General features: G+C 36.0%; 1 long non-coding RNA gene across 1 annotated transcript in view; it reads right to left on the reverse strand.

Annotated features, from left to right (window-relative positions):
* Window positions 1-44: 44 nt before the first annotated feature.
* Window positions 45-14,575, reverse strand: part of LOC114016339 (uncharacterized) — a 41,775-nt gene continuing 27,244 nt past the window's right edge. The window contains exon 4 of the long non-coding RNA XR_003560747.2: window positions 45-3,322. This is a non-coding gene — a long non-coding RNA (uncharacterized LOC114016339). The remainder of the gene's footprint in view (window positions 3,323-14,575) is intronic.

Raw genomic sequence — 14,575 nt, forward strand, 5'->3', positions numbered from 1 at the left:
AATCTGAATGTTGAAAATACCTCTACAATATAATTTTCCTTTTGTAAGCAATGATATTTGATTCTGTTAGGCTGTCTTCACTTGGAATATAAAATATCCTAAACTTTTCTCTGGGGTTTCTTTCATCTTGAATGTTCTCATCCTTATTGTCTAATTATGATTTTAAATTCTGTGCTTCATTGGTGTCTTGCAGTGATGCATTCCAGTGCTAGAAGCTCTGCCTATGAGTATATTTCATGTTTTGTGCTTTAAACCTTTCATTTTCATTGAACCTACTATTTTATAGGCATAGTCTGTATCCCTTAAAAAAATGAAGGGCATATCCCACAATAAAAATACCCAATTCTAATAGTTTGGGTTCTGATCCGAAAGTCCTCAGTGGAGTTACTTTAAAAACACAATTTGAATTTTTGAAAATTTTTACCTTGAAATGTTGTGGGATGTGGACAGCACTGGTGAAACTTTTTACAAGAGGCAACAAGCTAGAAGCCCCAACCTTAACAAGTTGATTTTGCTTTTACCAAATATTACTAAAAGAGAGTGTTGCCCTGCTGTGTTTTTGTTTCCTGTTTTACAAATAAGAGTCTCCTTTAACCTTTTTATGCCTACTGGTAGGGTTAAGAGGTATGGCTAGTCGATCATATTGGAAGCATGTGAGAAGAAAAACAGGAAGAAACTGCTCTGTGAGAAGTCTCGGCTTTGAGCCATAATAATAAAATAACAAATAAACAAGGTTTTTAACCTTCTCCAGTAAAGAAGAAATAAGAATAAAAATAAAAGAAATAGAATGGAACTGTACACTTTAACAGATTAATGGATGTGTATTTCCAGTTTCCAGATAATGAAAGAGGTGTTGATACTGATACATCATCTAAAAGTGTCCTGTCTTGCCCTGTCTGTATACCTACTGCCAGTAAATCGTGAAATTCCCTCACTGAAGAAACTAGTGTTTGCCAAGTATAATACAGGCTCCCTATTCAAAATACATTTTATGCATTCTGAAGGATTAAAGCTAGTATATGCAGCAGTCAGCATATGTTGGTCTGGTTCATTTTGAGAGAAAGTAATAGTCCAGTAAGATTCTGCTCATTCAAAACATGTCTCCATGAATCTTTCTTGTCCAGCCTTGATCAACATCGAATGTGGAGAAAGGGTAAAAACTCAAGAAATTTGAAGTGGCAGTTTGTGCTTTGTGGTTAGCTCCATTGCTTCTCAATACAGTAGATGTCTCTGTCCCCCAGAATTAAAAGACAAGGTATGTATATTTTGCATCAAACATCATGATTTATTGAGATAGAGTGAAGAAATATGTGGTTATCAAGAATGAGGCTTCTCATTTCCAACTTCTGAGATCAACCAAGATATTGCAGATAGCTTGAAGGAAAACAGAGGCAAGCCTTCAAATGCTCACTTAACATTTTCAGGTTTTTTCAATCCTTCCCTAGCTTATTACTGCTGGACATATTTTGGAGAAAAAAAAAAAAAAAAAGGAAAAAAAATCTTGTAAAAAATAATTTCTTGGTGTGACATTAAATAGAATATCAACTGTGAATTCAAAATAGGTTTTATTACTTTAAATTATTTGAATCTAGGGAACAGAACTAGCTCCCTGGTATAAAACTCTGACTCTTTAAAGTGTTTCTACCTTTATTGCTTGGCATGAAAGTTAAACATCAGGATGTGTACTCCCTCTGAATGTAATGAATGTGCAATATATACAGCCTTTTCTTCTCCAACTGAGATTTTGGGCAGTAGACCAAGACACAGATAAAATTTTTCTGCTATGAAGGAAATTCAAAAAATATTAACATACCTTCTGCAATAGCCACTAGAGTTATGCTGAAATTACTTCAAGGAAAATACTGGCTGTAGCTGTCACCCACCTACTCACCACTGTAATACTGGATAAAGAGTAATTACACCAGGGATAGATGTATCATGTTGTGATTAAAAAGTTCATTTAACTGGGAATCAAAGCTGGCAGAAAAAAAACCCTACTACAAGAAGTGGTGAAATAAAAACTATGTGATTAGAAGCTTTTATTCCTATATGTCTGCTGACTGGATGTACAGAAAGAGTACAAATGACAAAAGAGAGATTCCAGGAGACTCTTAGAAGGAAACAAGAATTTCCAGGTGCATGTTTCTCATATCCAGGAACATAAACACCTTGGTTTTTATTATTGAAGCATAAAAACTTCAAAGATTTAGGCTTTACTTACATTCCCTTACTGTATTAATAGGACTTCATAGCAAAAAGATAATAATCTACTCTTGACTTCCTACTTTAGACAGACCATGAAATTTTATTATTTCCTAAATGAATCCAATAACTCTCAAATGAAACTTTACTATTTAGGCAATGCAAGATGTTCAATATTCCTTAAAAAAAAAGGGTACCTGTTGTGTAATTAATTTTGCTTTTAAAGGGTTTACATATTTCTTCCACACACCTCTTGACTTGTTTCGCCTTGGTCTTGCAAAGGTTTTGTCATGTCAAAAGGGATCTGGATGCCCTCTTCTAGCATTTTGTAGAGCTGGGTTCTTTTTTCCCTTGAGTGTCCTTGCAATATTTTTTTTCTGATTTACAGAACTAAAAAAAAATAACTCGGCAGTATAGGGCAGGGTATCTGAAATCACTTTAAAAAGCTATGTCTCTTTCAAATAGATAAAAGCAGCATATTAAAAAAAAAAAGTGGAAAAATAGCAAATAGAATTCATTTATTCTCTGTCATTTTCTATCATCTTGGCTCTTCTGTCACGTAGTTTGCTTCCAATTTCAAGACAATTTGTGAAATCACAGACAATAAGCAATACCCAGTTTGTTCTTATTTCCGTACTGCTAAAGTTTTGTTTTTGAAAGACATTCCACTATGTAAGCTGTGTAACTCCAAGAAAATAAGGGGCAGTCAAAATGATAGATTTTATACGCTTTCTATTTTAAAATAACTGTTACCTGCTAATAATAGGAACCAGCTAGTAAATGGATGTGCTTTTGTTGACAAACTGTTGAAGGAGAAGAAACAAAAATAACATTCAAACTTGCAAATCTGAAAACCATTGTGCTTTAAATATTTGACCAAGACAGCCTAGCTGTGAAGTTTTGTTGCATTTTCAAAAGATAAATGAAAATTCTTTGAAATCTCTCTGCCATCTGCTGGCTGTAGTACTGATCTCAAGGTAGCATGGCTGTGTCTCCACAAATGCTGTGAGAGGATGGAGAACCAAGCAGGAGCTTGTGGATCCATCAGCAGGCCAGAAACATTGTACTGGGATGCTGAAGACAGAACAGGCATCGCCTTTGAAGGTGCACTACCATTATCCTGCAAATTGAAACAGGATGATTAAAAAATGCAGAAACGTGGTGTATCTTGTTAAAATGAGTCCTGTCTTTTGAAGAGAATGGTAAAACGCTGAAAGTGCTGTCAAAATGTTTGAAAGTTTGATGTTTCAAAAGCCTTTCGTTGCATTTCCCGTTGGAAAAAAAGAACTGGTTAATCAAGGTGGGTGAAGTGCAGTCTGAAATAATGTCTGGTTACACCTTGTAGCTACATCTCATGCCATGGTATATAATCCATTGGAAACTTGGGAGGGGGGATGGCGGGGGGGTAGTTACTTAGTAATCTTAAGCAGTTACTAAACTGTCTAAAAACCCTGCGCTAGTGTTCACGTTGCCAACACTTCTGGAACCAAGCCTAAAAGATGTGTCTTTGATATAGAGAATTAATACGTACATAATAAGCATGAGATCAGTAGAAAGCATCCATGACCTTGCAGCAAAGGAGGCTTTGTTTCACTTTAAATGTGCTCTGTTACAGCAATTTTGTCATTCTCAGAATAGCTATGAATTTACTATAGCATCCTGTTCTAAAACAAATAGAAGCTTCTCTCTCACATAAATTAGAGATAAATGCTACCTGAACTCGACCTTTCCATTGGTCAGAGATTAAATTTATCTATTAAGTATATCCAGAGTGAAAATAAAACAATTTTTTTTTTTCCTCATTGAATTTTCTATGCTATGGCATACCACAAATAAGATAAACGATCTTCATGAAGCCTTTCTAAAAGTGTGCTTTTCCAGCAAACTTGTCTGGTCTTCAGGGCTGACTGTTCCCTATAGTCTTTCCTGGTTTTGTTGGCTCAGTACCAAAAGAAACATGTTTGAACAGATCTTTTAGTTACTGTTAGGTGACTACATGACACAAATGCCTGGGAATAAAGCTTGGTAACATAATTTATCTTTGGGGGTTTTTTTTCCCCTCAAAAAAAGTTGGCTGTAGAAACCGTGTTGGTATTTCTGCTCAATTATATTTTTTTTACCTTGTTTTTATATTGACATCCACACGGAAAGAAAGCAGCAGATTAAGCCCAGAGCTGAAATCATGCTTTTACCTGTGGACTGTAGAACACACTTACTCTCAGTGCAAACTTGTCAGCTTTGCTGTGCCCAAAATTTTGTAGCCCACAACTATAACATTATGATAAATTCAAACCCTTTCATATGATCACTGTATCAGTCACTTTCTGGAAACCTGTGAGAACGCTGAAACCTTTTTCATTTGGAAAGGATACTGCTTTGATTTTGTGAAGGAAAATATTATTAGAACAGCATAAATTTTGGTTATGAATAATGAACTCAAAGGAAAACTATCTACACAATAAAATTGAAACTCTCTTCAGGTAGGTACGTGTCGTAGCAGTAGGCTGTGTTTCTCTTCAGCATTTTATACCACCTGAAAATAAAAAGCAATTTATTTTTCTTCAGATGGCATTATGTGAGGTTTAGTCACAACTGTTCAAAGTTGTTGTAAGAGCAAATAGTAGTCCCTTAAAAGAATGCACCCAAATACTGATTTAAAAAATAGATTTTAAACTTTAGAAATTTTAATTGTAAACTAACTGTTTATTGTTGGCCAATTTCATTTTAAATAAAATCTTATTGTTTATGCTCAATATAATTTTTATTAGCATTCCAAATTAAATTCTAAGAACCAACATAACAGGAGAACAACGAATGCTATATGTGAGAGTATTTGTAGAAAATGGCTTGGTTAATCCTTTGTTCAAGTTTTTCTCTCAGAAATGTTCCCATCATCTTACCGCTTGTCTAAACAATAGTGCATGACTTACTAGGCAAATCAGAATTAAGAAATAAAACATAAAGTAGTATTTGTAATAAAGTGATTGTGCTTCCTTTTTTTTTTTTTTTGAGCAGGGGACACAAAAAAAAACCCCAAAACCAAACCAAAACCAAAAGCAAAGCAACAAAAAGCCAACAAAACAATAAACATTTCTTTAGGAAGGGAAGGAAGAGAGACAATGACAGAATAGTTACTAACACACCCAGTCCTGTGTGCATCCAAATGATAGTGGATCTCAATAGGTTAAAGACAGATCTGACCTATGACCAACCTTGCAGGAGGCAGCCTAAATGCTGTACACATAGAAAACAAATCTGAATGCCTCCTCTGCATTTTCCATCATAAACCATTTTCTCAACTCTGCCTAAAAGTGTTTGTTAAACCAAGGAAAAAAAAATTAATGAACCTAGCATTTGGTAGCCTGGCTTCCTAGATTGCTCACTCTAGCCCTAAGACTGATTTCCAGGGGACTGCTCACATGTTTGAAGATAGAATGCTATAGTTGTCTTAAAGTAGTACATGAATAATAATTTAAAAAAATGTTTCACAGGAATATTTGGTATTTATTTTCCCCTTATCCATTTTCTAAGAACTTTATCTTATTCATGGTTGGTACCATTTGTTTTTCTAAAAGGCAGGCTTTTCCTCTGAACATGAGAGGACTCTCCCAATAGTTATATATTTTGGAATCAAATTATTCAGGCAAAGCTATCAACTGCTCAGTTGTTATCACAAATGTCGAATTAGGGAGAACCTATTTACTTTTTGTGCATCTCTGAGAATTTTTATTGCTCAGAAGACCGTCTCTTTCCCACAGGAATACAGTGCCCTTTGTTCCCTGACAACTGACTGTCTCACACAATTTGCACAGTCAAGTAATCCTAAAAATGTTTTGATGATGGGGGAGGAGAAGGGTAGTTAAAATGCTCCTCGGGTTTTTGCACAGAGAGGCTGTGTTTGGAGCAGTGACATAATCCGTAGGACAAATATGGCTTTCACTGTGCCACCCACCTCCCCATTGCCTGAAGTAATGTAAATATTTGCTTCAGCCCGTGAAGCCACCCAAAGTCATTGCTGGGTCACTTCTTGCTATTCAACATGCTGTTATCAGCATAGAGATTTCCAAAATGAATCATAGTGCTGTACAGGAAGCTACCAACTTGTTTTAAACTTTCCATAGAGCAGATTGCTTCTTCAGACCACCGTCATCAGGAAAGGTAGAGCTGAGAAAGGCCTTTACGTAATAATTCTATTTTAAAAAATAATGTAAGCCTAGGGATTTCAGCCTTATCGTTCCACTTATCCTGTAGCTTAAATTACTTTGCAACTGAAGAAAGGTGAAGGATGAGTTTCAGGTTGTAACAGGAAAGTTGTGATTTATTGATGACTATGTGGAAGCATAAGTAAAAGAGAAAGATACCACCAAAAATGTTATGAAAATACTGATACTTTTTCCTATGAAATTATTTCAAATTCAGATTATACCCTTGGATTTGCTGAAAGGTTTTGGGGGGTTGTTTTTTGTTTTGTGAGGGGGAGGGAGAACGTAAGCTCTCCAGGGAGTGTAGTTTCTTGGTAAACTGGGACACACAAATAAAGGAGTGAATATGGAGAGAACAATTTGAATAAACAGAGTAAGCTGCTGATCCTGGTGAAGTATTCATTAGCAATGGTCCTGAAAGCCAATTAAAATCTGAATGGATTTGTGGAGGTGAACCTTACAAAGGACAGGGAATTTGATACAGTATTTATGGAGACTTCCTACTGGGTAAATGTTTGGTGACGGTGGGTTATGGAGCTTGTGTTGGGGGTTTTTTTGATTCTTTTGTTGTTGTTTTTTTGGTTGTTTTTTTTCCTTCCTGAATGGTAAGGTAAAAACCTTACATTCCTACAGTCTATAGGTTAGGAAATCAAATACCTTCTCTTTTTCTATCTGTATTTTCAAGTGCTTGGCTGTCAGAGCCAGTAAGGCATTCACTGAGTAATACTAAACTGTTAACACCATAACTGGAGTTGGACTTTCTGTTACAATGCTGACATTTCTCTACCTTTAAATAAGCATACAAGAAACTCAGCTTGAAGCAATTTACTGGAGAAGTCATTGTATCAAGGTTTCCTTACGTTTTTGCACAATGTGAATTTGAATTTTGTATCTCTCTTTTCCAAAATATGATAAATCCATAATATAATAAAATCTAGAGCTCTTTTGCCATTCTCATTTGGGCCAACAAAATTCCAGCAAGACTGTTAAGCTCTTGTTATTTCATAAAGATGTAAGAATCATTTAGAAAGACAGAAATTTACTGGTTTTTTCTCAAGGAGTTAAAAAATCGTATAGGACTTACAAGGCAACATCCAAGTCCTCAGCTTTTTTAGTATGGCAATCAATTAGGGCAATAAAAAGAACAATTTTAGTTTACTTCACATTTCTATGTAGATGTTAATCTTGATGTTATGGCAGAAACATTTAAAGCCTGAATTGCCAGTTTTGCTATGTCATCAGGCTGTTGAGCCATTGACAATGTAAATGTGACATATTTTCATGGTTTAAGACTATACGATCTTGCCTGGGAAATGCTTTCAGTGAGGCAACCTAGGAATGGCTGATTTGTGCTACCAATCCCCAGTTGATTTTTATGTTTTTATACAGATGAATATTCATTAATCAGATAGGACCTGGGGTGGTATCTGGAATGTACAGTACACAGAAGACTGTATCATTACAGTCTATCATGAACAATGTGCAATTCATTCAGTTTATTAATGCTCTGTTTCCCCTTCAGGCAAATCATTTCACCAGTGCGTGATAATAAAGGGCTTCAGACACTTTTGACAAACATAACATGTTTTGGACAGAAGCCATGTTCTCAGATGTAAACTTACAGCTTGGTTTGCTGGGATTTCTCACAACAGGCCTGGAAAAGGAAAACACCTTTCCATCAGTGCCAGATTATGTGATGCTAAACATCAGAGGCTGTTGGCATATGTATGATATTGAAGAGAACTGTTTAGCAAGAAAGATTAGGAGTTGGAGAGAGAGAGGAGGTAAAAAATTATAACACAGCAAGTGACAAAAGATGCTGATGGTGTGTGGGTTCCAGATGGTGGTTGAGAACCAAGAGCACAAAGCAGAATCCACCAGGAAAGACAGGAACCAGAAAAAGTGTTGCATCTCATTTGTCCATTCCATCTCCTTTCCACCATTGCAGATCTCATGGCTATGTACACTCGCGGGGCAACCACAAGCCATCATTCCTTTTCACTGGCTCTTTCTACACATATAGGGGATAATTTAATGAACCCCTTGAAATGCTACAGCTTGTTTGCCTTATCTACCTCTTATCCCGAACCACTTTTCTTTTTCACCATGGGAAAAGCCTGGAAGAAACCTTAACCTGTATCTCTCAACACTCAGGGAAGGAATCCTGGCAGAGAGAGAACTGGCCACTACGCAACCCATCTTCCTATCTCAGAACTGCACTGCAGGCCTTGCCAGCTGCTGATTTGTGTTAACCAGTTCAGTAAAAAGAGTTTTATTAATGAAAAAGTAGTGGTGATGGCACAAAGTTTATAGGTTTGGTAATTTCTTAATTCAGCAATAGTCTATATTTTTGTGTTTCAGCAGTTTGTATACAAAATAGGGCTTTATTGTGCCAAAGCATCACAGTAGCAGGTAAGGAAGACAAGGCTTTGCCATGAAGAAATTATTTTTAAAAATGAAGAATTATCTGTGTTTTTGATATGGAACAATATGGTACAAAGGTTTGTCACTTTTCCCTGATAACGAGGGGAGCTCAAAGTACAGTTTGGAATAAAGTCCAGAGTACCTGAAACCACATAACTTTACCAAGGACTACCTTTTCCTATTGACAAAATACTGTTCTCTGCTGTAGGTATCTTATTCTCTAACGTGGCTTGTGACTTTCATCCTCTAAGAGAAAAACATGATGTACTGTATAAACTTTCATGTTTTCCAAGTATTTTATCCTTTATGTATAGAATGGTGGGGTTTTTTTCAGATTAACAAGTCATAGTCATTTCTTAGCCTCATTTTGGAAATTAAGCAGGTTTCTGTTCTGTGTACAGGCTCATTGTCCTTCTGGTGTTTAAAATTATTTTAAATGGATGACTTCTGTATTTTTTTGGAGCTTTTTGTTTTCATAATGCTGAAGCATGGACATTGATTTCTCTCTTTTGTTGCTCTAATTGAGGTTAAATAAGAATAAATAGTACCATCTTCCCTTTCAGCTTCAATTCCTTTCAGCTGAGAGGCTGATCATTGACAGTGATAGGGAACTTTCTTTCAAACTCCTAGAATAATGCTGTTAGGTTATTTTAGCCTGTTTGAAAAACAGCCGACATGAATAACATTTTGCAAATCTTGCAAATCAATCAGCACTTGTTCTTTAATTTAATTTTAGAAGTGCTTCCCAGGAGTACGATTTGCTACAGTAATAAGCTCACTCATTAAGATTCAAATATGACAAAATCAAGTCCAGAAAACAATTGGCAATCTTGACACACAGGGCAAAGTGGAAAAGGTTGCTTTATGCTCCTGCATAATCTTCTTAAAAGAACAAGGCAAAGGACTATTTTAATTGTTTTACCTACTAGCCCCTAGCTATCCTGGCAGTTCAGTGCGGTGGGGGAACATACCTTTTCATGGGAAAGCTCTGAGAGACTTTTCAAACATTACAAAGCTGATTCTTAGCCAGTCTCCGGCAAACCAGTTTGCTACTACCGTTCTGCAAGCGTAGGCGTCCATTTCAGAAAGATACTTAAGTATGTGGTTAACTTCAAGTAAGTGAGTAATCTCATTGAGTTCAATGGGACTATTCATGTCCTTAAATGCCTGGCTGGATCTGGAACTAAATTGTCCTGGTTATCCTTTCAGCCTGCACAGAGCTGACTGTGCAGACACTGAATCTTTCCAAATGAAGCTTTGCCAAATGGTCTTCACTTGGTATCCCAGCTCATTGTTTTCACTGCCTCTGAAATGCCTCTGTAATCACCGTATGACTGGAAGATAGTTCAACTTTCATGTGCTTCCTTCTTAGTCTTTACAGAGATCATCATCTAGCAATATTCTCTGGTAAATAACAATTCTCTGATAAAATTGTGACCATACCAGGGTGTAGTCAAAAATAAGTCAGAATATGAGTTTGTTTTCTTTTTTAAAAGCCAATACTTGTTTTAAGGGGCGTACTAATCTAGGCCAATTTTTCAGCGAGTCTTTCTAAAAAAATGGAAAATTTGCATCAGGTCAGGAGTAGGGAAAATAGTAATCCCTCAGCCACAGATAAATCAGTACTACTTTATGTCTTGGCACCTCTTTAAGCTGTTTAAAATTTATAATTTCTTTGTCAACTTGCCAGACATCTTCTAATTAGCCAATGAAAAAATGAACTATCAATGGCTTTTTTTTTTTTTTTTTTTTTTAAGGATAAGGGAAGCTCTTTCATCATATTGAGTAAAGACTGCTCTTCTCAGTTCTTTCAGTGAAGAGCAGTGCTACACATTGCTGGTATGTACTCATGTGAATTCTGTGCTAACACACGCTGTTGTGCCTGAAGACATTACATGTGTTCTTAAAATCCAGAAAAGTGAGAGCAGGAGAAGGAAGGATAAATCTATTTGTATTCTCAAATAGAATACAATTTCTATTCTCATACTGCTCTGTATGGATGCTGTTGCTAAGTTTCTACCATACTTCTACTGATGTCCTCATTGCATTAGTTGTCAGCTGGTAGTGACTTAGATCAGGCTTTTGACAAAAGCCTTTTTGTTTGGTTGGTTTTTTTGTTTGTTTGTTTGTTTGTTTTAATTCTGCTTTTACTGCTGTTGTCTATCTACAAGAAACAAGCAAAAAAACCCTATTCTTTTTTTTGTTTTTTGTTGTCTCCTAAGGAGCCAAAGGAGAAAGACCTAAAGAGCCTATGAAGTCATGAAACTATCACAGACAAGGGAGAGAAATGCAGCAGAATGTATACTAGTTAGGGTTACGCAGCAGAAGCAGTATCACTGTGGAGGACTGTATGTGTCTTGTGATCGAGAAGTTCAGAGCTGTTACTGGACTTTTCATACAGTGCCTCTGGAGCTGGGTATAGATTAACAAAAGGAGTTTCCTTTTTCCTCTTTAAAATGAGAAGGAAAAGTTAAATGTGTCCCAGCTATCTTGATGTTTTGTCACAGACCCCATAAACACAAGACAGGTAAACTTGCTAGTTCTAGGGATGAGGAAGCAGAAATGTATAGAAATAGCTGGCATTTAAAACTAAAATATGAGAGTAAGATCTTAGTGTGAACTACATCCTTCAAAGATGCTTGAGGACTAACCCTCTTTCTGTCAACAACTACACATTTGCTCAGATTTATTTATCCAAATGTCCCAAGGACTTTTATAGAATGACTTCTGTGTGACAGTAAACAGCACACAATACACCAAACCTTGGGCCCCCACAGTGCGGCCAGTGTAACTTATTGTTTCCATCTGTTATGCTGTCTTTCTCTTGCATATGTGTGTTGTAACTGCTAAAAATCATATACCTTGTAGAGGAAATCAAACCTTAATCTGAGAGCATGAGCACCTACGTAGTGTAAATTCAGAAGGTGCTGGTAGCCTTGTAGCTGCCAGTCTTCTTACAAAAGAGAAAGGAGACCCAAACCTTAATTTTAGAGATCAAATCTATTTCTATTATGCATTAGTTGTTTTATTTTAATTGGAAAACTATTTTGCAAGGAAAGTTCCAGTAATTATAGCCTCATCTCTTTAATATAACTCACATTTTAATTAAAAAGGTGATTCAGTCTTACCAGAATCTGCATCTATTTTGTTTTCAGTGGAAATACAAGATTGTTTAGGGAATGCTTATTTGATTCACTGTGAAGCTCAAGGACATTCAGACAAATGGTCAGCTGGATCACATTTAATGGCTTATACCAAATAGAGTGCAACAACCAAGAAACCTCTGGAATTAAATAAGTATTGACCAATGTGGAAGGAATCAATAGCTGTTGAAAAAAGAATAATTACAGTACACTGCTTCCCCAGGACATAAGCTTATAAGTACATGCAAGTGTTCGAGCTTTTGAAGCTTTTTTCTGTTTAGGCACCAGAGCCTAGGAAAAAAAATTGGAATTGTTACCTGATCTGATCTGATGATTGTTTTCTCTGAGAGGGAGAAGCAGTATAGAGACTGTTGTTCTCATCAAAATATGATAATATATTTGTGGCAAAAAGTATGGGTGGCACAAATTCTTTCAGAATTGTCTAAATGTTTACAAAGGGTTGATCCAGTTTGACAAGAGCTGAAATGTATGTGATGGTATTAGGACAAAAATATCAATTTATACTCACTTCACTCTGAAAAGCTATGTAGTAAATTGTCTCTGGGAGATTCCATGCTGATTACATGGAAAAGGCTTCTAGATCATTGTGAAAGAACACAGAAGTATTTTGGGCCAGCATGTCATAGATGTGTAGGACTAAATCATAAACATTATCAGCATAGATAGACAAAACACAATTTGCTTAGCCAAAAAAGAACTATCTTTTAGCAAAAACTAGAGCTATCATACCGTCTTCCAAAAAATTCTGTCATAGCAGTGTCCTTGACATTTTTGTACTGCTTTTTGGAAATATTTCTCTGTGTGACATTCATATTTATGTTTTCCTTACAGAAAGTATGTAGCCCAGTGCTTTCAAAAGAGCATAGAGCTACAGTCAATTATTTTTCAGTGTGGATCTCTTATATGGTTGATTGACTTCCTCTGTCGACAGAAATAGGTGAATATTGATGTTCCTGCCAATATTATGAGATACAGTTTAACTACTTCTATTGAATTCAGTGGGAATTTACCTTTGACTTGAATAGTTGTTCTATAATAAAGGTTAACAGCTTAAAACTGGATTGTCTAAAACTCAGCAAATAAATCCACATTTACTTATGCAAGGAAGTGGTCCAGCTTCCCAAAGCACTAAGCAGCAATGTGAAACTACATGCTCATCACAGTTACACTTTCTACTTAGCAGAAAGTATTGCCAGCATCTTAGGAGAAAGGTAGTAACAACTTAAATTCTCTGTGTCTGGGTATGTGTAGCAAGTGAACAAATAGGGTATGCATAGTGAAGTCCTTGAATTCTGTAAAGCAGGCCAGAATTTTTCCCAGTTAGATTGAAAACTTTGGCTCAATTGTGTTCATTAGAAGTCCTACTGATATGAATGGCTACGTATTTAACTCTGGCTAGTTGCATGACTCATACCCAGATTGAAGGTCTTTTCACTAAGAAAGATTAATTTTACCAGCTCTAAGTCCCCAGTGTGGAAGCCAAATTCAGAATGCCCATTAACTTCATATTAATCGGTTAACCATGTACATGACTGAACAGCTCCATTAATGATTTCACTCCATCAAATTCAAAATTGACTTGGACTTTATAAATCAGTTAAGCTGTGGATATGTGTTGGATAAACAGGTCTGCACAGGATGTATAGCCTAAACGAGTTCTATGGTAGAGACCTATTTTTGTTTCCTGACTTGTTTTATAGTTGTCTTTGCTGAGAAATGCCAAAAATTCCCATTAAAGCAATTTATAATCCATCCCTAATTCAGTTAATGATTTAGTTCGAACTGAAAGGAAAATTATGTGGGAGATCTCAAGGAAGTTCATTTTTACTTTCTGTGAATGCACTGTTTCAAGTTTCCAAGCCAGCCTTAGAAAGGGGACCAAAACCCCATCTTCAGAATAAATTAGAAGGAAATTCTTCCAACAGAGTTTTTCTTCTTGAAGCCCATTATGCAGCCTGACATTCAGATGTGAAAATCCTGTTTCAGATCCATTCTACCCCTGATTTCAAGTCCTTTGCCTTTAGATACTTCCCTGTTGAGTGACATGGTTTATAGGTTAAACCAATCCCATGGGAACTGACACAACTGTTTTGGTCATGCTGTCAATAAGTATGTATGTATTTTGTACAAAATGGAACCACATATTCAATAGAAATTGAAGGACTCATAGAGAATACCTCCTCACCTGGTTCTAAGGGCATTCTTCCATGAAATCGCTAACATTTGTCCTAGTGTCTTCTCTTAAACCAAGCTGAAAAGGACGTAAAATAATATTTCAAGCTGGATAAAATGTTTAATTTGACCTAAAGCTTTTTTTTTTTTTTTTTTTCTTTTTCAGTTTGACCTTTATAAACACATTCATTTTTGAGGGGGATTTGAAGTAACATGAAAGAGGTCGTCTGGAAGACAACACAGAAGGTTTTTTCAAGCATATGGACATTATGAAAGTAAATGTAGAGCCAGATCTTCTGTGCATCCTATTAATCTTCTTCTTTGATGATAAGAGTCCTGAAGTGTTTGAAGAATGTAATCATATCCTCTCCTAGTAACTGTTTAGCCAAACCAAGGTATTTATTTCATTTA

This window comes from Falco cherrug, chromosome Z (genome assembly GCF_023634085.1).
Source record: "Falco cherrug isolate bFalChe1 chromosome Z, bFalChe1.pri, whole genome shotgun sequence".
NCBI classification, from domain to species: Eukaryota; Metazoa; Chordata; class Aves; order Falconiformes; family Falconidae; genus Falco; species Falco cherrug.